The sequence below is a fragment of the Eretmochelys imbricata genome, chromosome 12 (genome assembly GCF_965152235.1).
Source record: "Eretmochelys imbricata isolate rEreImb1 chromosome 12, rEreImb1.hap1, whole genome shotgun sequence".
Taxonomy (NCBI): domain Eukaryota; kingdom Metazoa; phylum Chordata; order Testudines; family Cheloniidae; genus Eretmochelys; species Eretmochelys imbricata.
The window spans coordinates 27,297,463-27,320,056 of NC_135583.1; positions in this window are offsets into that span (position 1 = coordinate 27,297,463).

Genomic DNA, 22,594 nt, shown 5'->3' on the forward strand with positions numbered 1-22,594 from the left:
TAAATAGGGTGGGTGAGAAGGCCTTTCACAAAAGCGTATTCCTCAGGAAGATAAGGGTACCTCTACTCCAGTTCCCTATTTTAAATCTCCCCCCCCCCCCCCCGCCCACCTCCATAGTGTACTGCACAAATCAATAAAAACTTTCAACACCCAGAATGATGGGTGGGAGAGGGGGGAAGTAAGCAAGATCAAATTAGAGGTTAATGCTTAAAAGAGTCAAATAATTGGCACCAAAATTTCATATGAGGTAAGAATTATCATATTTTTTTTAATTTCCATTCTTGGCCTAGGGCCATACTGTCTAGGCTGTGATCTTGTCAGCTCTCAAGCAATCAGTCTCTGGCCTGCCCAGTAATGGAGGCGGGAGGAGCTTTATGCACTGAAATCGTCATGAATTGAAGTCAGACTGCAGCACAGAATAACTATAGTAGCACATTGCCGTTGCACTTTTTCTCCCTCTTCCACTTAGCTCTGGCTTTGCAAAAAAAGGAGAAGAAATCCCCTTGGAATGCAGCATGTCACACTTAGCTGCTAAATTACAAATGCTTCGATCCAGAGCTGTTGGCAAAGTGAAATTTCCCTCTGAAGCCTGGTCTACACTAGGGACATTTTTCAAACATTTTCCAGTGTTGCCAGCCTTTTCTACTGTTCAGCTCCCCTGCTTTTAGCAGTGTTGGGGTCCCTAGAGGAGACTGCCCACAACCAGGATAAGCACCACGTTGATTAGACATCTTCTGAGAAGTGTTAGGTGAGTCAGCACTTAAGAGTGTCCTGGCACTGCCCCAGGGGAGCACAAAGGTTTATAACCACCCTTATACACGCATATATCTGCTCACCAGTGTTTCATGCACTTGGTCGCTGCTGAGGATCAGGTCCGTAGTCTATAGAGCACTTTGACATTTTGTAGGACAAAGGATGTGATGAAGAATGCAAGTCCCTATTATATTTATTAAACAAAGCTCCATTTCATAGGGGTTTTTGTACAAGGCTTCCTGCCCTTTTTATATAGTAAGTTTGTACATAATGGTGTTTCTTGCAGTTGTAACATCTTTCAGTGACACTAAAAAAAGTGAATAAAGGTACATGACTTTAAACGTTTTTAGTATAAACCAGAAATAGCATGCAACTCCTGAGTTAAGGGTACCATAGAAGCTTCTTCTTGACCCTTCTGCATGCAGATATTGTAGCAAAAACCAAGTGACCACTGAATAGTGGGCAATGTTACAAACTGAATATGATTCAGTGCCAGGCAAAAGGATTCATTTTTGTAACCTTTAATCAAAATGTTCTTACATTTGTTAGTTTCGGTGCCAGCTTTAATTTCACTTTTTTGTTTGTTTTTGTTTTGTTTTTCATTTCAAGATTAGTTAATACTATTCTGAAGTGTAAATGGATCTAGTTTTTTCCTTTGGGCTTGGTTCAGTTGCCTTGAACTAAAAGTAAGTTAAAAAGTCCCAGATTGGTTTCTAAGGAATGTAGTGGGGGAGGACTGTGAATAAAAGTTACAAAACAGAATGTTGGGTGGGAACCAATAATTAAAGGGAATGTTCTTAATGACATTCCCACTTCTCCAGTGCTGTTCACATCAAATATTCATGATGTTATTTCACACTGAGTTAGGTCCCATGGGACCCTCCAGTAATGCCACTTGACAGTAGTCCTCATTAAAGGCCCATTATAGCCTTGTCCTCTGCATCAGACTTTTGCCTGTTGTTAGTAATGCCTGGAGCTGCATTGGTGCTAGCAGTTGGTGCAGTCTAGACTAGCTTACAGGGTTTTTCTCAGTATGTCATCAAATCCTTTGTTGACTGGGAGTGTATAACATGAGGTTGAAAATTCCTGAGTCCAGTTTGGACTATCGTTTACACTGATGCGAGCAATGTTGTAGCTGCACTCGTATATAATAACTAGTGAACTAATTTGGTATGGTGTTTTGACTACAGCTATGCTAGCAAAACTTAGCAGAGCTGTACAGCACTGAATTTTTCCTAGTGAGCGTGCAGTATTTCTAGCACTGTGGCTTACAGAGAGTATTGCTGGATCTTAGGACCGCAAGGATGTTATACCCAGCAGAAATGCAAGAAACCTGCAGGCCTCAAACCTGTAAGCAGTTAGCATAAGGCAGTCAGGCCTACGAACCTGAGCATAAGTAAGCGGACAAGCAGTGACCAAAGTCACAAGAGAGCATCAAATGTTATTTGCGATATTAGTTTTGCTGAGATCTTGCATAAAATGCTGACAGGTAACTGCAAGAAGTCAGCTTATGCCAATGTTGGGTATTTTGAGATGGGAACATGAACAGATGTACAACCGCAATATTGCCATAGTAAATAATTGATGCATAGGCTAATATGTGTGCGATAATTAATATACTATTCCATAGAATAAGAACAACCCAACAGTATTAGGAAGAGGAAGTTAGTTGTAGGAAAAGGAGGCAGAACTCGCCTATGAATAGTCATGGCAGCCACCATACCATGTAATAGGCTCCGTCATGCTTTAGGTGGGAAACCTTGACCATTGGACTTGGCATTCTGGAAAGACCTCCCTTTCCCTCTGTAGATCTCCCTGAGAATTGTGTGAATATGCGTATGGGAGAACACCAAAGTGACACTGAACTCTAGCTACATTCTCGTTTGGATTGGAAAATTTGTGTTTTTACTAGCAATGTTCATAAAAATCTTAAAAAAATACCTTTGCCCTCAGTGTGAGTATACATCAGGGTGCCAACCAGACAATAATCGTAAGTCTCTTGTGCATGATTCTGGGATTAGAACTGACTAAACCTCAGAAGTCTAATTACTTGACAACTGGGGATTCTAAATAATCAATATAACCAATGTAATCAATTTATAATCAATAAATCAGGCAACAGCGCACAGGGCAAGATCATCCATTGGTGTAAATGAGTATAGCTCCATATAAGTCAATACAGCTAAACTGGTTTACACCACCTGAGGATTAGCGTGCTCTCCATTGCTAGCATTTCAAAGCAATTAAAGTTGTAATGAATCAGTGCCACAATGATAACATCGTCCTCCCTCAAATCAGCAGCACAATGATCCTTACTAAAGGGCCAAATTATGATCCCCTTCCTCCTGTTGAGTAGTAGGTTTTTTCAGAAAGTTGGTCTGTTATGATACTGTGACCAATCTAGCACTTACACAGGTCCGGGCATCCATACAGCTACTTCCCATTGCTTTAAAAAAAATAATTGAGAGTAGATAAAACCTTTAATCAGAGCTGCTGTCAAGTTTGCAATATGATTTGATTTTAATGTACTGACAGAGAAAGGGTATCAGAATCTGGTCCATAACATGGAAGGGCCTGAAATTCAGAAGTGAACATTTTGCAGTGAAAATTATTATAAGCTGAGTAAATATTTCCAAATATGCTTTGAAAACAAACAAACAAACAAAAAGGCAAAGGAAAACTTAATTGACATAGTTTTTGACTCATTCCAAAACGATGAGATACTGGGCCTTAAAATATGCACAGTTACTGAATAGTTTGGCAGTGGGGAAAACAGAGAAAATTGACCCTGGATTCATCAATTGTCTTGTGAAAATGCAGAACATCTTTAATTCCCGATTATGCTGTTTCTATAAATGTTCTGGGACTTTAAGAAACATGTTGTGTAGTCCTTTAAGAAATACACAAAACATGTCAAATTAGCTCTTAAATCTTTATGCAATCCAAATGAACCCCTCTCCCACAACACTAAAACACCTCTGGTGTGTTGTATCTTTTACATTTAATTTATAAAAATGATAAAACAGAATTGTTCTGCAAGATTCTAAGGACAGGATTGTCCCCATCCATGACAATACCAGTGGCAAGGGCTATAGGGACCCAATGAGGTTCACATCATGGAATTTCTGACAAACTGGCCTCTGTGGGTGGAATGGGTTGGGGTGGGGGTGGTGGAAGTCATTCCAAACCTACAGATCCTTCAGTCCTGCAGAAAATTGCAATGCATCTATGCCTATGTTCACCTTCGACAGCATAGCTTCTGTCATTGGCTGATTTACTGTCACTTGCATACAACACTGTCTTCTTGGGGGAACAGGCCCAGAGCCTGAGTTAATGCTGCTGCAAGCTCTGCAGATCCTGATTGCCATGGAGCACCTAGAGGGAAAGGCTTCTATGGGAAAATGAAAGAGTATGGAAGGATGCCATGGAGGCAGCATGAAGATATGTGAAGCCTTGACTAATAATACCGCTGCTTTACTTTGTGTTTTAGAAATATTTATGTTAATACATCTGCAGAATACATGCCATTGGTTTATTCCAACCTTTAATTTATAGAATATCTTTGTGATAACTTTGTATGGGTGTTTCTGTGTGTCTAATTAAATAAATATCCCTGATCTCCTTATTAGATCATGCAAAGTCAATGTAATTCATAGAAGAACAGCCATTCTTTCTATGATCAAAGTATGCTGATTAAGTATAAAATTAAGCAATTTTGTATAACTGAAATATATTGTATACGGAACTCAGTGCAATTCTTTGGTCAAAACTTTTTTTGTTCATTTTTTTGTGCTGGAAAAAAAAAAGCAGATTTGGGTAACCCTTTTGTTGAATTCATTGACTTGTTTTGGTCAAAACCAAACAAAATTTTAAAAAAACTTTTGATTTCAAAATTCACTTCAATTTTATTTATGTAGAACACCTCATATGAAATGAAATGTTTCATTTCAGTTTGAACAAACCATTTCATTTGACCCAACTTTACAGTTCCTGATTTTTTTTTTTTAAATGGCTGTGGATCAACACAAGACAATTAAAAAAAACTTTTTGGATCAGCCTGAAAACTGAAAAATCAGTTATTTGCACAGCTCTAATTGTATATGGCTTTTCCTGTTTCTAATGGAATAGCCTGTATGACTCTCTATTTCTATTTATTTTCCTTCCAGTGTGAATGTCCAAAATCTAAATTTTCAGTCTGCAGGAATCTTTACAGGGCAGTATTTGTCTTAAGTGTTTGAGGGAAATACAGCATCACAGGGATTGATACAACAGAATACTTATGTATGTGCTTAACATTATACATGCTCTTAAGTATGCTGCTGGATCTGGGCATAGATCATCAATTCAGGCAGAGAAAAACAGGCTTTAGCACCTTGATCCTTTTTTGCATTGAATTTAGTGATGCAGAAATGTGGCCTAAACTGGCAGTTGTGTGTGTGTTCATGCTTGTGTATGTAGATATTGGAGATCATGCCTCACAACATTGCACAACAAAGCAAACGGTCCTTTTGAGAACTTTGACTTTATTAAGACTTTTCATGCTCAAGCTCTGTTAATTTTAAGCTTAGCCCTAATTCTTTTCTCTTAGAAAAAGCCTATTCATATCCAGATCTGGTAGGAGAGGTATGTTGATTTTTGTTGTAACATTCCAAACTGTCTGCCAATATTCGTTAAAATCAGATATTGACTATACTGTAGTTGTCAATGTCCCTTTAAGAGGGATTCACATCAGCTCCAGCTTGATTAGTCAGCAGTCTCCTAGGTGAGGCCAGGTGATTGCTTCAAAAATCATCTAGTCCTCATAAAAGCCACTGAGTAGCTCAGTTGAGCTGGAGAGCTGAAGGGAGTAGGAAGGCTCCTGCAGGAGACCCTCAAAAAAAGGCCAGTTTATATGTGACATTTAGGTGTTAGGTATGTAACCCAACAGGGAGTAGATTGACCCAAAGTCCTCTGCAGGAACCAGGGACATGGTTGATATGTGGAACTTGTGGTACATCGGTTTATTCTGAAGAAATCAAACTGAGTGCCTCAAGAAAAGGGGACTGCATTCTTGGGGCTGGAGAGTGATGTTTTTGCTTATGGGCTGGTGAGTGAGCCCATAAGACAGTGACTTATGGATATATGAAAATCTAAGAAAAGTACACACTTTAAATCAGCAAATAACTGTCTGGGTTTATATGCTCCCTTTTGTTTTCTGTGTGCACTGCATAGGAAGTTGAGTGTGTAAACACCCTTGAACATTTATTATGTGCAATGAGTTTGCATTCATAGTGTCATCTAAAACTATTACTAACGGAACTGGAGAAGTGCCAGATCATCACTAGATATTGAGAGTAGCAGATGTGTAGATCCTAAGTAAGCATCATGCATTTTATTACAGCAGATAAGCCAATTGTATAATGAAATATCCTCCTCACTGATCAAAAATCACTGGGCACTACTTAGACTAACTCCTTTAACCTTTTATTTTAAAGCTTTCAAAGGTGGGAGTATGTTTACAGTACAAAGGAAGACTGTTTGATAAAGCATTCTCTCTCTGTCTCATATACTCTCACAATCTCAGAGCCAGTTACTGCATGAACTGATTTTTACCTTAATGCCAGGACACTTCTTATGGCTCTTTCTATTGCCAAGTGAAAGTATTTCTTATCTCAAGCCTGAAGATGAAATCAAGAACTCAATAACCTTTAAGAGCGGAAGTCATAAGGTCTCCCTTCTGAAGGATGGTGTCACACAGAAACCTTTAAGAAGCACTTTTCTTTTGGCCGAAGGACTGGATTTACAGCCTATGCTGTGTAGATCAGATTTATTATTGTTTGTGGGTTTAGAATAAAATATATAATATTCATATGGAGTTTGAATTAACACAATTGGCTAGGGCTGCATGTCATCCTTCAGTTCAGCCCAGCTGTCAATGTAGCCATTAACAATGTTAATATTGTTACACTGAATTCACTAAACACAGTGATTCCCTATGATGCCCTACCCACTTGCGTGGTGTATGCTCCTTCGTACACTGGTCTGTACATTCTGTAGTAGTTACATAAATGCTTTTGAATGACCGTCTCAAAGCACTGTGCAGGAATGAACAGATTCCATACAAACAGCAAACTACATAGCTCTGTGGAATAAACACAACCTATTTAGCTATACAAAAATGCATTTTCAATTGCTCCTTCAGGGGGCCTTGGATCAGACCCTTAAGCTAATGGAAAGGTTCTCACTGATTTCAGTGAGCTTTGGATCAGTCCTTAAATGCTTGTACATCAGAGCTGCAAGTAGGCTTAATAGGTTGCAGGTCATAGTCCATTCTTCTATAGCAGGCACCATCCAAAATAAAATGTGTAGTCTGTAACATTCAAAGGAGCTAGGGTCAGAGGCATGTGCATAGTTTTGCCCTTCTTTGCCTATACAGAGCTAGAAAACCTCTCACTTTCCACCCTTTCTGACTTCCACCCCTTGTTGTCAACTGTTGAGAATAGCCCACTTCCACCTTAATTGAATTGGCTTGTTGGCACTGACTCCCCACTTGGTAAGGCAACTCCCATCTTTTCATATGTTGTCTATTTATACCTCCCTACTGTATTTTGCACTCCATGCATCTGATGAAGTGGGTTTTAGCCCACGAAAGCTTATGCCCAAATAAATTTGTTAGTCTCTAAGGTGCCACAAGGACTCCTCGTTGTTTTTTCTGACTTTGGTGGTTGTTACTAGAAGCACCATAATTAGTAGATTCAAATGTACTGTAAAGCAAACTCCATGCAAGCCAATCTTACTACAAGTATGTTGTCTATTAGTCTATGTACACACTACCACTTATGTCGGTATAAGTTATGTCACTCAGGAGTGTGAATAAGCCATCCCCTAAGCGACGTAAGTTACACCAACCTAAGTGCAGGTGTGGATAGTGCTAGGTCAGCAGGAGATTTTCTCCCACCAACATAGCTACTGCTGCTTGTGGGGGCTGGAGTAATTAAATCGACAGGAGAGCTCTCTCCTGTTGGTTTAGAGAGGCTACAGCGGCTGCACTGCTATAAGCTCTCTAGTGTAGCCCTAGCCTTAGTTTTACTCTCTTCTCCTTTGCCATTATTCTCCCTTGTTTCATCTTCTCCATGTACATCTTGATGTATCTGTCTTTTGCCCTCTTCAGGTGCTGTGGTTGTTTCCTCAGGCTAAATCTATTTTCACCTTCAGTGTTATCTTTCTGTCCTCCTTTCCTATCTCTGTACCAGTTGATCATCACCATTCATCTTTTCTCTTGAATTTCCACCAACTTGGTACTCTGTTCTTCCATTTTTACCCAAACTGATAATCACTTTCATTCATTTCCCAAGTCTTTTATCCTCTCCATATTTCACCCTTATCCTCTTAGATGTGGATCTACTCAAAAGGTGAGACTGGTGACTTCAAGCAGGTGACTGACTGAAGTTGGGCTGAAATTTGGTGAACTGAGAGGTCTCATTCCAGTTGTGCATTGGCAGTCACATTACTCAGTATGAACTGGAATCAGTGACACTGGTTTTGCCTAAATGAGGACATATGTATTGGGCCCAGTACAAGTATTTGACATAGTGCCATACCATGTATTATTCAAAATATTCATACCTGAGTCAACATATGCCTTGAAATGCTGTGATTTAAAAAAAACAAAATCAAAACAATAAATCAAAGGAATAACAGTCAGATTATGTCTGACTTCAGGAGGGTCTTGTATACAAAGCCACTGCAAAATCAGGCCCTGAGAGAATGTTGCTTCACCCAGCTAACAAAGCAATACTGTATTCGTAAAATAACTGATAGTGATACAAAAAAACCCAGTTTCACTCATTAAGGTTTATGAATGGAAAATTGTTCCAAGATCTGATAGTAATACTCAAAATACTGGTTACCTTATGGGTATAGATTCTGTTAAGTGAACCAGATAATGGATTTATTGTAAGGATGAATTACCTGATTCCCAGATTTTTGTTAAAATACTTTAAATATATTATTCTTTCCTGCCTAAACCCTTTCAAATACACATTCCATCAGCCTCCTGTGAGTGCAGTGAGTTGGTTTAATTCTTGATTTGGCTGGATCTTCTGGTGATTCTACAATAAAATATGCTGAAATTTTCCATTAGTGTTGTGCAGATTGGAACACAGATGCAAGCTGTGTACTGTGATCTACATCTTTATCAAATGGTCTAATCTGGCTGGATAATTTACATAGACTTCATAAACCCCTTTAGCCCGTCTGTTCTGAAGAAAAAGCTTTAAGATTTGCTAAATAGACTGCAAAGCTCGTATTTAGGGCTCTTTCTTTTTAAGTTTAAAACAATAATAGTAACACAATAGAAAAACACATGGGGCATTGGGGAGAGGGAAAGTTTGAGACTGTCAGAGCCAATGCAGTGGAAAAAGCATAGCTATATCGGTAATTTGGTCATTGAACTAGCACAGCAAATAGCACTGTAGTTATTCTGCATCACTGAAATTGCAACAGTTTTTGACAAATCCCTTTATATCCTGTACTGAAACAAGATTCATATGTACGTCCCTTTTATAGGGAATTTGAACATAGTTCTTTTAAGTCACATCAAAGCAATACAGAGTTTTCAGGGGGGGTTTTAAGACCAAGAATGTTGTTAGTAAAATATAAAACGTATTGTTTTTAGCTGAAAATTGCGGTATCCTTTTAGATATAAAAATGAGAGCTAGTACAGCAGGGGTGGAGCATGGGATGCCACTGAATTTGTGCAATTACTAGTATTGCAAAGCAGACATGATTTTGGATTAACATTTTCTTGAGAATGACAGTCTGAATGAACGGTTCATTTACACTCAAGAAGCTGGTTTGATTTCTTTTAGAAATAGGCATGCTGGGGCATTGCAGTAACAATGGGCATCTGGATTCTAATGTACCAGGGAGTATGCTCCTCTGGGAATGGGTCAAAGAAGAAAGGAGCAGTGTGTGCACATTTTACACAAAGCAGTACGAGTTGCTGGATGCATGTAGCACTATCATAAAATGTGGGATAACTGAATCACTAGCTTTTTTTTGACAGTTTGCATCCAAAGAAGGATCAATGATAAAGAAAAGGAAACTGTAATACACGCATAAATAAAGGTGATTTTCAAATACTGTAAACTAGATATCCCATTTAAGAATAATCATGTGACTAAAAACTAAATTTAAGCTTCCAGCTCAGAGCTATGCTCAATCTTACAATTTTGTGTATCTTTTCTACCAGCATCATTAGCTAATGTAACGGTGGATAGTACAGCACTTTCATCCCTAGCCTGAGTCGTACGTGATATAAACTCACATTTATACTGAAGAAGTTTGATTAATTTATTGCCAGCATAATCATAGTATTTGGAGACACTGTGCACGTTGATGGTAAGCTGTGACAAGCTTCATTTTTAATTAAACATTAGTGAGAAACTCTGTTTGCAAAAGATTCTGTGATACTGTTTAAACAACTGTCAGGTCTGTTGGCACGTTGGGTTGAACAAGGCTGTGAGAGGGATCACAGAGGTAGTTTTATGGTATGTGGTAGTGGATCTTGCTAACTTTTGACCATGGGCCAAATTTCAGCGTTAAGGACTCTGCGAAGGGCTGTATTACTTGGCATGTTGCCATATTAGATCAGCAGCAGGTCTTCCTGGCAAATTGACTGAGTATGTGCCAGTTATTTTGGCACACATTACCATGGTGTTTGTATGCCAAGATGTCACCAAGTCAGTCCCAGCAGCTTGAAGCTGTGCTGTCCTCAGAGTGGAAGTGGGATTTTGACTGGTTTCAGACATTTTAAAGTGAGATTTTATTTTTTGAATGGCAGTGGGAACTATTAAGAATGTAGGAAAGGGCCATAAGTGAACCCCGACCAACTGTGCAACTCAGATTGGTGCTTTCTCTGGAACTACTCACAAAAGCATCAGGGTTGCATAGTCAGATCCGATCCAGAAGTCAATACGATTTACCCATATGCTTAATTTAAAGCCTATCCATAAGTGTTTTACTGGATGAAGGGCAGTAATGAATAGCAAGGCTATGGGGATATAGTAGTAAGACCTTTGCTAGAAGAATGCTTGCATTGACAGAAGTCCTTTAGGCAAAGGGAGCAGTTTGCATAGTATCCTATCTACAGTAATGGGAAAGGAAGAGAAACAAAGGCTGGAAACAAAAGAGGAACAAGGGGATGTAATAACACACCTCATAATATGCTTCTTCCTTATTTTACTTTAACTCTCTCTTGGATTATTCCAAAACCAGATTACTTTCAAGTACCTTCTGCCCTTGTTATTCAACTTTCAAGTCTGCTCCCAGAGCTTGCACTGGATACATTAAACATTAAGAGGTTACAGTAAACCTCTTTATCACTTTAGGAAAGAGATTTAGCATTAGTATGGATATTTGTCCAAAAAATCTATGATGATAATATATATCAGAGATTTAAGATCCTTAAATATAAGATGTTTTCATTTCAGCAATAAATATTTCCAGTTGAATACTACTAAAAACAAAACAAATGCTATACCATGAATGATTAGGTTCATGAAAACTATTAGACTACATTTAACTGAGGGACATAAAGATGTGTAGATCATTTATGATAATGAAATTAGTTCACAGACCTCAAAGTCAGAGCTTTGGTATACTAGTATATTTATATTCTCAAATGGGGGTCTACAATTTATTGAAGAAAGGTCACTTCAATCATAGTAGAGAGACCTCTGAAAAGCAAGAATACTACAAACATAATCATGTTAATAAGCATATTGAAAAAGTATAATTTAGACTCTCAGACCTTTAGGCCAGAAGGGACCATCGTGATCATCAGGACGTGCAGATCACAGGCTTCAGAACCTCACCCATAACCTCTTGCTGAGTTACTGAAGTCCATAAAGCCAGCAAATCATAAGGGTGAATGCTCAGTGCAATGCAAAGGGATGGTCAAAAACCTCTGCCATTGATCTGTTTGTGAATATAAGTTAATTGGTTTCATATGGATGTAAACCCAACTATTTTAGACTTGTCTCACAACCAGCACTGCTTTGAGCTAGTTGCGAGCCAAAAGAACATTCTGGTTACTGACATTCAGATAAGCATACCAAGTAGCTCACTTTGCTATGAAATTTGCATATCCTATCACAAGTAGCCTTTGAACAGGTGAAAGGTTTTCTTAGGCCAGATATGTATTATTCACATATTTCACCCATCTAGCGGCTATTTTGTAGCAGTTCTGGAAAGAAAAACACCAGGAAAGTGTTTCTATTCTCTATGCTCACACAGAGCTCAATTCTGAAGTTGTTTTGTACCTCAAAACAGGCTAATAGCAACTGAAGTTAAGAGAGCCCAATGCCTCCCACTAGGGGCTTTGCATTTGTAGGATCAGGTCCCCAGGAATCCAAGGGTCATGTGCTTCCATCAGCTGAGTGAGAGGAGAATTATTTTATCCCTTTCTTTATAGAAAAGAAACACAGAAGTGGGTCAAACATCAAGAACTGTAATTCCATGGTTACCATAGTTGTGTGCTGTGGCAGACATAGGAAATATTGAGAGCACCGTGATATGGAAAGGAAGTTCTCTCCAATTTCTGCATACAATTACTGCGAAAAACCACATCGCTTACGGCACTAGCTCTGTTATTGCACATTACTTTTCTCAGTGACTCTCAACCCTAAGAATGCACTCCTGTGACTCTGTAACCTGTCGACAAGAGCTTCTACATTCAGAAATAGTCTCCCCAGTGAAGTGTTGGAAGCCTTGTTGATTGGGTCTAGAGGGGAGTCTAAACCAAAATCCTGTATGTGGAAGTTGTGACTGACTCCTGTCCCTGTACTGCACAGATCCAAATAACCCTAAGCTTTGGGAAGTTTTTCAGGTCAGTCCTATTGCTACTAGGATGTTTAAATTAGACTGCACTAGAACATGTACCAGAGGGAACAAGCCAGTATTGGCACGGAGGTGGACTTGGCGATATCATGGCTCTTTTCTAGTTTGAGTTCCTACAATTCTATGAAGATGGTTATTCTTTCCATTTAGATGTGTACACTTCATATGGTTCCATGGGGCAAGCATATCAATGGAATGACACTGGAAGAGACTGGGGTCCTGATTTAAGAGTGGGTTGCAAAGTTTAAAAAGCTGGCAGTCCTCTCAATTATTTAAAATAAGCTGCTTTTTTTTAAACCTATATACATTTTAATTTCCTCTCCGTAAATTTGGAGAGTGGAGGATCCTTTAGTCCAATTTGCCAGGTCTATTAAATATTTTGCAGAACATCCTTGTTTTGGCTAAAGATGGAAAAGTTATTTGCAATATAAGGACATTTAAGCCTCCTCATCATGGCATGGAATCATATTTACCTTCTTGGTGGGATGGGGAAAAATAGAGGAGGAAGAAGGCTGATATCATCTAAAAAGAAAGGCTTAGGGGACAGACTTTCTAATTAATCTTCTAGGGTAAAGAGGAGTCTTCATTTGATATGGTAAAGGGAGAGCCTTGGAAGATGCTGACAAATAGAAATAATCCTGAGGGATAATCTCTAAAATGAGGACAAATTCCAAGAAAATAGAGAGAATGCTGCATTTGTAATTCTATGAATCTTGGGAACTCTAAGCACATTGTCCCCATTGCAGCCATCCCTAATGTAACTGTTACAATGTGCTTGTGGGGAGGAGCCGTAGATGAGTACAAAAGAAAATGTTTTAAATGGATTATGAGAGAAGGTTCTAAATGAAGTTCTTTATTTATAATCTGATTTGTATGCTCCATTACCATTATTATAGACATGCATTATTTTTGTGCATACTAGTACTACAAAGCTTAGGGTTATTTGGATCTGGGCCTGAATCTCTCCTGTTGTGTCAGATTCTGATCTTTCTTACATTGGTGTTCGTGCAAGTAGAATCTGGCCCATTACTTCTTTCAGCAGTTACTCTGTATCTGGAGCTTGTCTTTGAATTATCTAACATCCATCAAACGTACAATTTATTAGCAAAGCTGACCTCAGGGTAGCTATTAAGTTTATGTTCCACACTCTAAGGGGCCTCAGCTCTGCCCCCAGATGTGGGCACATAACTTCTATTAACTTTATCAGACTTAACATGTGTATCTGAATATACACTGCTCTCATCTGGCAGTCTGTAACTATACGAGGTACATTTGTAAATCAGTCATGAAAGACATCTCCAGGTAATAAAGGAGTGAAATGAAACAATTATGGGAGCAAAGATGAGAAATCTTGGTCTTATTATATTTCTGGAGCCAGCGGAGAAGGAGATAGAGGGACTGACACAGGGGGAGTTGATAGACACACACTTGTGTGCTGTGCTTGCTTTATTGTTCTGGCATCAAAACTGAAACTAACACAGAAGTGAGGTTTTACACTGTAGAGAACTCAAACATTTAAAGGGATAGGACAGCAGAGGGTTTGTCAATGAAATTCTAGAACTAGTGATTGAATAAAAATATCCACACCTTTATTTGCATTTATTTATTTAGTTTTAAAATAAGAAAGGCTCCTATCCAAGCTCCTAGGTGCCCTCTTATAATTAAACATACAATAAATACAACTGAATAAACTTCAGCAGCTTTAAAATCACTTCCACAGGAATTTGGCTGGGGAGTCCTGCATCCTTTACCCTTTCATCATATAAGAGGCATAGTCTTGGCCTTCTCCAGAAACCCTGTTGAACAGATGTGTTTTGTGGCATGCCTGACAAGTCACAAAACACTAAAAAAGAAACTTCCAAAATAAAGCTTGCATTTTAGGCAGAAAAACTCCAAAGTCTAAAACTCCAAACTCTCATGTTTCATCCTTGGCCAAATTCTGAAAGCTGCCCAGTCCCATCACCTTCTATTTAGCTCTTTGTGAACTGTAGGTGCTCATTACTGCTCAAAATTTGGCCCATAGATTCTTCTGCAAGTTCATAGATTCATAGGCTTTAAGGTCAGAAGGGGCCATAATGATCTAGTCTGTCTTTCCACAAAATGCAAGCCATAGACATTTGCACACAGTGATTACTGCACAAGTTGTGCTGTGAAGATCCCATACAACCACTTAATTGAACCCACTATATTATACATGGTGTATGTGGCAAAGAAATCACTGCTTACAAGTTGAAGGCAGTTATGATCTATCTTCATAGAAGGCTAGAGACTGTAAAGCAAGAGAGAGAAAGTCTACAAATTTGTTGTATTTTTTTTTCCTAGACACCAGCAGCAGTGGGACAGGGGAGGGAAAGAATTTAACATTTTTCTTTTGTACGTATTTGTGGTTCTGATCAAAAAGTTGTGGGATGTTCACAAAAATGGAAACAATCACTTGGATAATAAGTCTCCTGTAATGACTATCTGATGTGGCTTCCACTGTGCTGCAAGTGAGTAACATCTTAAAATCCACACCTCTGGCTAACTTCATATCCTGCTAAAATAATTTTCTCTGTTGTGCTTCCTTTTCTCAGAAAGATTTAAATGCCTGGCTTCTTTTGAGGGGAGTAAGGAAACACAAGCTATATCAATCTGTATTATTGCAGAAGCTTTCAGTAGTGTGGACTTTAGTGGAAGTCTGCCCTGTTTATTATAGTTTTGAATGCTATATTCAGCCAGTGTCAGTACTGCAGAGCAGGAAAGAGGGAGAAGATTCTCGGTCTGCACTTGGAAATTAAAACTAACAACAGTGCATTACAAAATGAGTCATTTATGCTGAAATTCTGGAAAACCTCACAATACCCAAACAATTGTTTTTTATGCAAGTTTTCTATGAACAGCTGGGTTGGAAGGGCAGAGAGAGGGAAGAAATCCCAGGGCCTGAAAAATAGGACAAGAAGAGCAGCCACTTCCCTTTTATGCCCACTGTGGACCTGATCCAAACACCCCTGAAGTCAAGAGGAGCCTTTCCACTGTTGTCAGTAGGCTGTTTGGAGCCATTTGCCCTACTCGAGTATTTGGCAACTGAATCAACAGATGTGCAGATCTAGGGGTCTTGCCCCTGCCCCACTTCTCTGTGCTGGCTTGTTTGGAAGCCACATGTGAGGTTACTGTGCACATCTCTGTTAACCATGACGAGTGTAAGGCTTCCATGGTGCAGTCAGGCAAGGATGAATTTCACCTTACAGAGTTCGTGTTATCTTTGGTTCTTCCATGCTCCTGAAAAGGATTACTGGTAGTCATCTCTGTGTGGTGGCTAAGGCTGCAGTTTGGGCACTCAGGCTGCACCCCAGGCTTGAGCGTGCAAACTGCAGCCCAAAGTACTGGAGCCTAGTTGTGCAAGTCTGTCTACCCAGACTGGGAGGAGTGCCTCTAATTTCAGGGCAAACATACCCTACGGGGTCGGGGGGGGAAGGATGTAGCTGCTTCATTAACAGTACAGAGTATTGTCAGATAAGAAATCACAAGCACTTATTCCATTAGAGTGCTTGACTCTGACACAGAACATACATGACCTTAGCAATAGCAAAAACTAAAGAGATGTCTCATTAAAGCAGCCTTTGTTAGAGCATCTTACCTACAATTTAACATTTTCAAAGAATAGGGAGTTGCTCGAGAACATGATCTCACCATTTATTTTATTGAAAATGTTTCCGGAGCATGGAGCCATTCTGATCCTTCTGTCATCTTTAATTAATTTTTTGCCCAGCCCAGGAAATACTCCAAAATATGACTAATTGTGGTCTTTAAATTGAATTTTAGATTAAACCAAATGATCCTCAATTTTAAGGTAGCAATTGTAATCTTGAGTGTGCAGCATGCACTGCTGACTCTCTCCTCTTTTTTCTTAGGGATGTATTCATACTGCATAGCAGGGAGTATTTAACAATGCTTTCCATGTATCTAAGGTACATGAAAGCAATCTCAAGCAACAAAGTGCATTTAAGAACCCTCTTGCTCCTCCATTTGATTTCTAGACATTCATCACTCACATTACAGAAAACTGCTTGACAGTGGGTACAATTAAAACATTTTTTTTAACCAGTCTGAAAGAAATTTCTTGTTTGAGAGAGTTTCTTTAGACATGAGAATATCCTGACAATGGTAAAAAATTTGGTAACAGTAGTAAAAATTTTAAGTGTACCCCAATATTTCCAACCTTTTACATAGTGAGGTATTTTGATTTCTGTGGGCCTTTCATTGCTTTTTGTAGATGCAATTTATACTTATTAATGCAATTATAATATATAATAAACCTTTTCTGTATACATTTGAATGATGACTCAAATTAAGTGCATACTAGCATGTAATTTTACTCATCTTGGGCCAAACTCGTATATCCTTGTTCATACTGAGTAGTACCTTATTCCACAAATAATCCTACTGAAATCAATGGGACTAGTTGTAAAGCAAGACGTCACTGTACATGACTAAGGAGCTCAGAAACCTTGCCCCAGGGATCTGATCCTACATTCTCAACAGTTTCAATCTGAGTTGGGGTGTGCAAGTTATGCAGGGGAAGACCTCATGTCATACCACTGCACAGTAATATCAAGCAACCATTACCAGGGGTCTCAGCAAACTTTTAGATCTTGGAATGCCATGAGCTCATGTTCCTATTATTGTGTCTGAGTAGTTACTCAGAAGTGGATGGGAGTTACCACTGTAAAATATAAAGTGTTTTACTTGAAAAGAATTTATCTTAAATATGACCTATCCTGGTTCCATCTCCTCTGCAGACAGCATTTGAAAAAAAATATAACACATTGTTGAACTTAGACAGAAAAGTAGAGGTCAAATAGTTCTCCAGCAAGTCTGCCCTATCAAAAAATAAGTGTGAGCACAGAGCAACAGTAAAAACATGTTACTTGTGCTTTATTCCACCAAACCAGCACCTCTTGTTTCACTACTGAAATATATCAGTTTACTTCGAAAAATGCACTGTCAGATGCCTTTTTTTTTAATAGAATTTGTAGTTTGTTAGAAAGGAGAGAATAATTGTAGAACGCATTATTGCCTTGGCAACCAAAATGGCATTAGATTAAGGCATAAGAAAGACACAAAGATGCATTCTGCAATGCAAAGTAATCATAGGAAAAGCAGAGTCCCATAACCTGTCTGCTAGTTTTTTTATTAACCACTGAGTGATTTCAGCCAGATCTAAGCAATAAAATGTCTGAAGCTGAATGATTTAGGCATTGACTAATTAAGGGTGAATTACAGGCTTCTTTCCCCTCGCCCTTAATTTGGGGCCAAAATCTTGTGTCTTTATTGCGAACAGTTGAGAGAAGGCTAGGAAACCTTTGTGCAGTAAGTATTCTAACTTGGCCAGGCAGGAAATGCTCAGGTAAATTACTGACAGCTTTATAAAGTTAATTACCATTAATCATTATGAGAAGCAGGCTTATTATAAATTCAGAATAAATGTTTTGCTGACAAGCAACATTTTTTAAATTGATCTCTTGCCGGTGCTTATATACTGTTGGCTCTGAGTAATGGGGAAATTAATAATTTTGCCAATGAATTGTAACGCAGTTTTTCACCCTAAGTTTTTTTTCCTCTCTCTCTCATTGTCTTTCCATTCAAACTTTAAATACACTAGCTGAAGTAAGTTACTGGAGGTGTCTGTTTCAGAGGTAATCAATCACCTGACAATATTTTATCAATGTGTTCTATTGAACTGAACATTGAAAGAATTCAAAGGACTCCCATGCATTTTATATGTCCTTTAAAAATGTTTGAAATATTCAGTAGTGCTTTATTTTTTTTCTGGACATTTTGTCTGAAATGGGTCAGCTGCTGGTCTCTAGTTAGGGCTTGTCTTCTCTACTGGGGTAAGTTGACCTAAGTTACACTACTCCAGCTATGTGAATAGTGTAGCTGGAGACAAAGTAGCTTAGGTCGACTTACCCCGGGGTCTTCATTGCACTGTGTTGACTGGAGATGCTCTACCATCGACTTACCTTACTCTTCTTCTTGGAGTCATTGTGGATAGTTCTCTGAAATAATCCACTCAATATGCAGCGGCAGGCAAAAAAGTGAACAGAATGTTGGGAATCATCAAGAAAGGGACAGATAATAAGACAGAAAATATCACATTGCCTGTATATAAATCCATGGTATGTCCACACCTTGATTATTGTGTGCTGATGTGGTCGCCCCATCTCAAAAAAGATATATTGGAATTGGAAAAGATTCAGAAAAGGGCAACAAAAATTATTAGGGTATAGAACGGCTTCTGTATGAGGAGAGATAAATAAGACTGGGACTTTTCAGCTTGGAAAAGAGGCGACTAAGGGGAGATATGATAGAGGTCTATAAAATCATGAGTAGTATAGAGAAAGTAAATAAGGAAGTGTTATTTACTCCATCTCATAATACAATAACAAGGGGTCACCAAATGAAATTAATAGGTAGCAGGTTTAAAACAAACACAAGAAAGTATTTTTTCATGCAATGCACTGTCAACCTCTGGAACTCCTTGCCAGAGGGTGTTGTGAAGGCTGGTACTATAACGGGGTTCAAAAGGGAGCTAGATAGATCCATGGAAGATAGGCCCATCAATGGCTATTAGTCAGGATGGGCAGGAATGGTGTCCCTAGCCTCTGTTTGCCAGAAGCTGGGATTGGGTGACAGGGCATGAATCACTTGATGATAACCTGTCTGTTCATTCCCTTTGGGGCACCTGCCATTGGCCACTGTCAGAGGACAGAATACTGGGCTTAATGGACCTTTGGACTGACCCAGTATGACCATTCTTATGAAAAAATTCAAAGGATATACATGCATTTTATATATCCTTTAAAAATGTTTGAAATATTCAGAAGTGCTCTATTTTCTTTGTGGACAATTTTTCTGAAATGGGAGAGCTGCTGGTCTCTAGAATCTGATTCACATTCTGAATTCTTCATGTGCTTCACAAAACTATCAGACATGTACCAAGGTTCTAATGCTTTGCATGCTGGCTGTAACAGACATACCCATGCTTCCCAGCCGGTGGCCATTTTACATAGCACCCATTATCTCCAGGGGAGGCAGACTGCATTTGATGAGTATTTCTGTGTGTGTGTGTGTGGGGGAAATCTGAAGTAGACATTAGAGCAGAGCAAAACCCTGTCTTGCTCGTCTGTTGTTAAATAGGTATATCGAATACAATTCTTTAGTCAGGAAACAAGAGATTAATTTTAAAGAAGCTGCTAAAATAAACAGCAATGTTTGAAGCTGTTCACTATACAGTATTGCTTCCTTGTCTGTGGGATGGACAGGACCATTCTTCAGTGGCTCTGTTACTTGCTTTTCCAGGCATCTCGGTGGGCTGTGTTAGGTAATTGCTCATCCACCCCGAGGGTCCTTTCTCAGCAGGCTTCTGTTCTATCTGTCTAATTTAAACATTTCTAGGGTGCCTGTCACTGGAATATGTTCTATTGGCCCTCCTGTTGCAAGGTCACTAGAGGAAATAGCAAGAGATTTCAGATTACATTGTCATCCTTAGGCTGATGACAAGGGGTGCTGTAATGACCTAGGATAAAAAGATCTTGTGACGTTTTTCCTTATTAACATTTTTTTTAAATTGTGTGTCTGAAATGCAATGGAGTGAAATGTTAATCTGTTGTTCTTGTTGCTGGTGTGGAGTGGGTGCAGGCAGAAGCAATAAGAACACAGAAGCACTTGTTATTTCAACAAGGGTGTAGCGAGGCGATGACTCACCAGTGCGGCACGGCAGGTCGTCTCGGGAATTAGCTCTCCAGAGTATGGAGCGCCTCCTCCTGGCCGGTGTCTCACCTGCCACTGGCCCCTGTGTCCCTCCTGGACCCCGGTGCCCCTTTACATTTGGGTGCTGCCCCCTGGCAGTGTCCCCACACTCTGGGTCTGCCCTCCCAGGGGAACCCCCAACCCTCTAACACCACTGTCAAGGTTCCTCCCCCACTCTGAACTCTAGGGTACAGATGTGGGGACCTGCATGAAAACCTCCTAAGCTTACTTTCACCAGCTTAGGTTAAAACTTCCCCGAGGTACAAATTAATTTTATCTTTTGTCCTTGGAATAACCACTGCTACCACCAAACTCTAACTGGGTTTACTGGGAAACGTAGTTTGGACACGTCTTTCCCCCCAAAATCCTCCCAACCCTTGCACCCCACTTCCTGGGAAAGGTTTGGTAAAAATCCTCACCAATTTGCATAGGTGACCACAGACCCAAACCCTTGGATCTGAGAACAATGAAAAAGCATTCAGTTTTCTTACAAGAAGACTTTTAATAGAAATAGAAGTAAATAGGAGTAAAGGAATCACCCCTGTAAAATCAGGATGGTAGGTACCTTACAGGGTAATTAGATTCAAAACATAGAGAATCCCTCTAGGCAAAACCTTAAGTTACAAAAAAGACACACAGAAATAGTCATTCTATTCAGCACAATTCTTTTCTCAGCCATTTAAATAAATCATAATCTAACGCATACCTAGCTAGATTACTTACTAAAAGTTCTAAGACTCCATTCCTGTTCTATCCCTGGCAAAGCAGCATACCGACAGACACACAGACCCTTTGTTTCTCTCCCTCCTCCCAGCTTTTGAAAGTATCTTGTCTCCTCATTGGTCATTTTGGTCAGGTGCCAGCGAAGTTACCTTTAGCTTCTTAACCCTTTACAGGTGAGAGGATTTTTCCTCTAGCCAGGAGGGCTTTTAAAGGGGTTTACCCTTCCCTTTATGACAACCACCTTCCCTCAGTGGCTACTGCCAGTCATCATCTAGCCCCCGCTCACTGGGGTAGACTGCAGTCTGTAATGGCCACTCATCACTGGCAAAGGGTTAGGACCAGCTGCCTCTGCCTATCCCTGGGCTGCCCCAGTACCTTTCATAGGCCTTCAACAAGGCCTGCAATCTGGGGGTTTACCAGGCTGGAGCTCTCCAGCTCCCTTTTGCCCTTCCCCAGCACTGCTCTGCTTCAGGTACCTTGCTCCCAGGCAGCTAGCCCTTCCTACTCCAGGACTAGAATGAGACTCCTCCAGCTTCTGGCCCACAGCCCTTTTATCAGTGCCAGCTGGGCCCTAATTGAGCTGCTTCCTCAATCAGCCTAGCTTTCCTGCTTTCACTTCTCTTATTTTAGGAGCAGGGTAGCCACTTTATTATAGACAACTTGGAAGTGATAAAGATAGTAAGCACTACTTCCATGTATAGTAAAACCTTCTGGATTAACTCCTTAATCCAGATACAATTTGTGTGTGCCAGCACAATTGTTGTTATAGCACCATAAATGTTAACAGAATACTCCTGCCAAATGCTAATATGCCACCTCCCCCAAAGGTTCAAAGAGAAGCGCTGAAGACCAGGAGACCAAAAAGGGATGAAAAAACAGAGGGACTACCAAGCATAACTGTATGACCATTAGGGAGATCTGGGGAGATTTTCAGAAAGAAAACCCTATTCAAACACAAAGCTGAACAGAATGTTTTCTAAGATGCTGCTGAACACAAAGCCCTCCTGGCATCCTTACTAAATACACCTTGTGTTCAAATAAATAAATAAAATAAATAAAACCTCTACTGCCATATATTGTGTGATGATGGTTAAAATTTTCAATGGGCTTTAGGAGCCTAAGTCACTTTGGTGTGTTAGTCATTTTTACCTCTAGATTTGTCTTCTCTACTATAATATTATTTATCCTGTAACGTTTATATAGATGGTGTTTTTAGTTCCTAGTTTCATGATCTTACATCTTATAGTCTGAACTTCATGATCTCATTATCTGCTAATAGCTAAATCTATTCAGATCATTCTGAATTTAGCTATTTGCTTCCTATTTCCCAATCATAAAGTGTAATCTCCTCTGTAAGGTCCTCTACATACAAGTTTTGGGGGTTTTTTTAAAGTGAATCTACTACTACTTTGGAGCCCCTTTTTTACCCTCCTGCTCTGATGTTTTT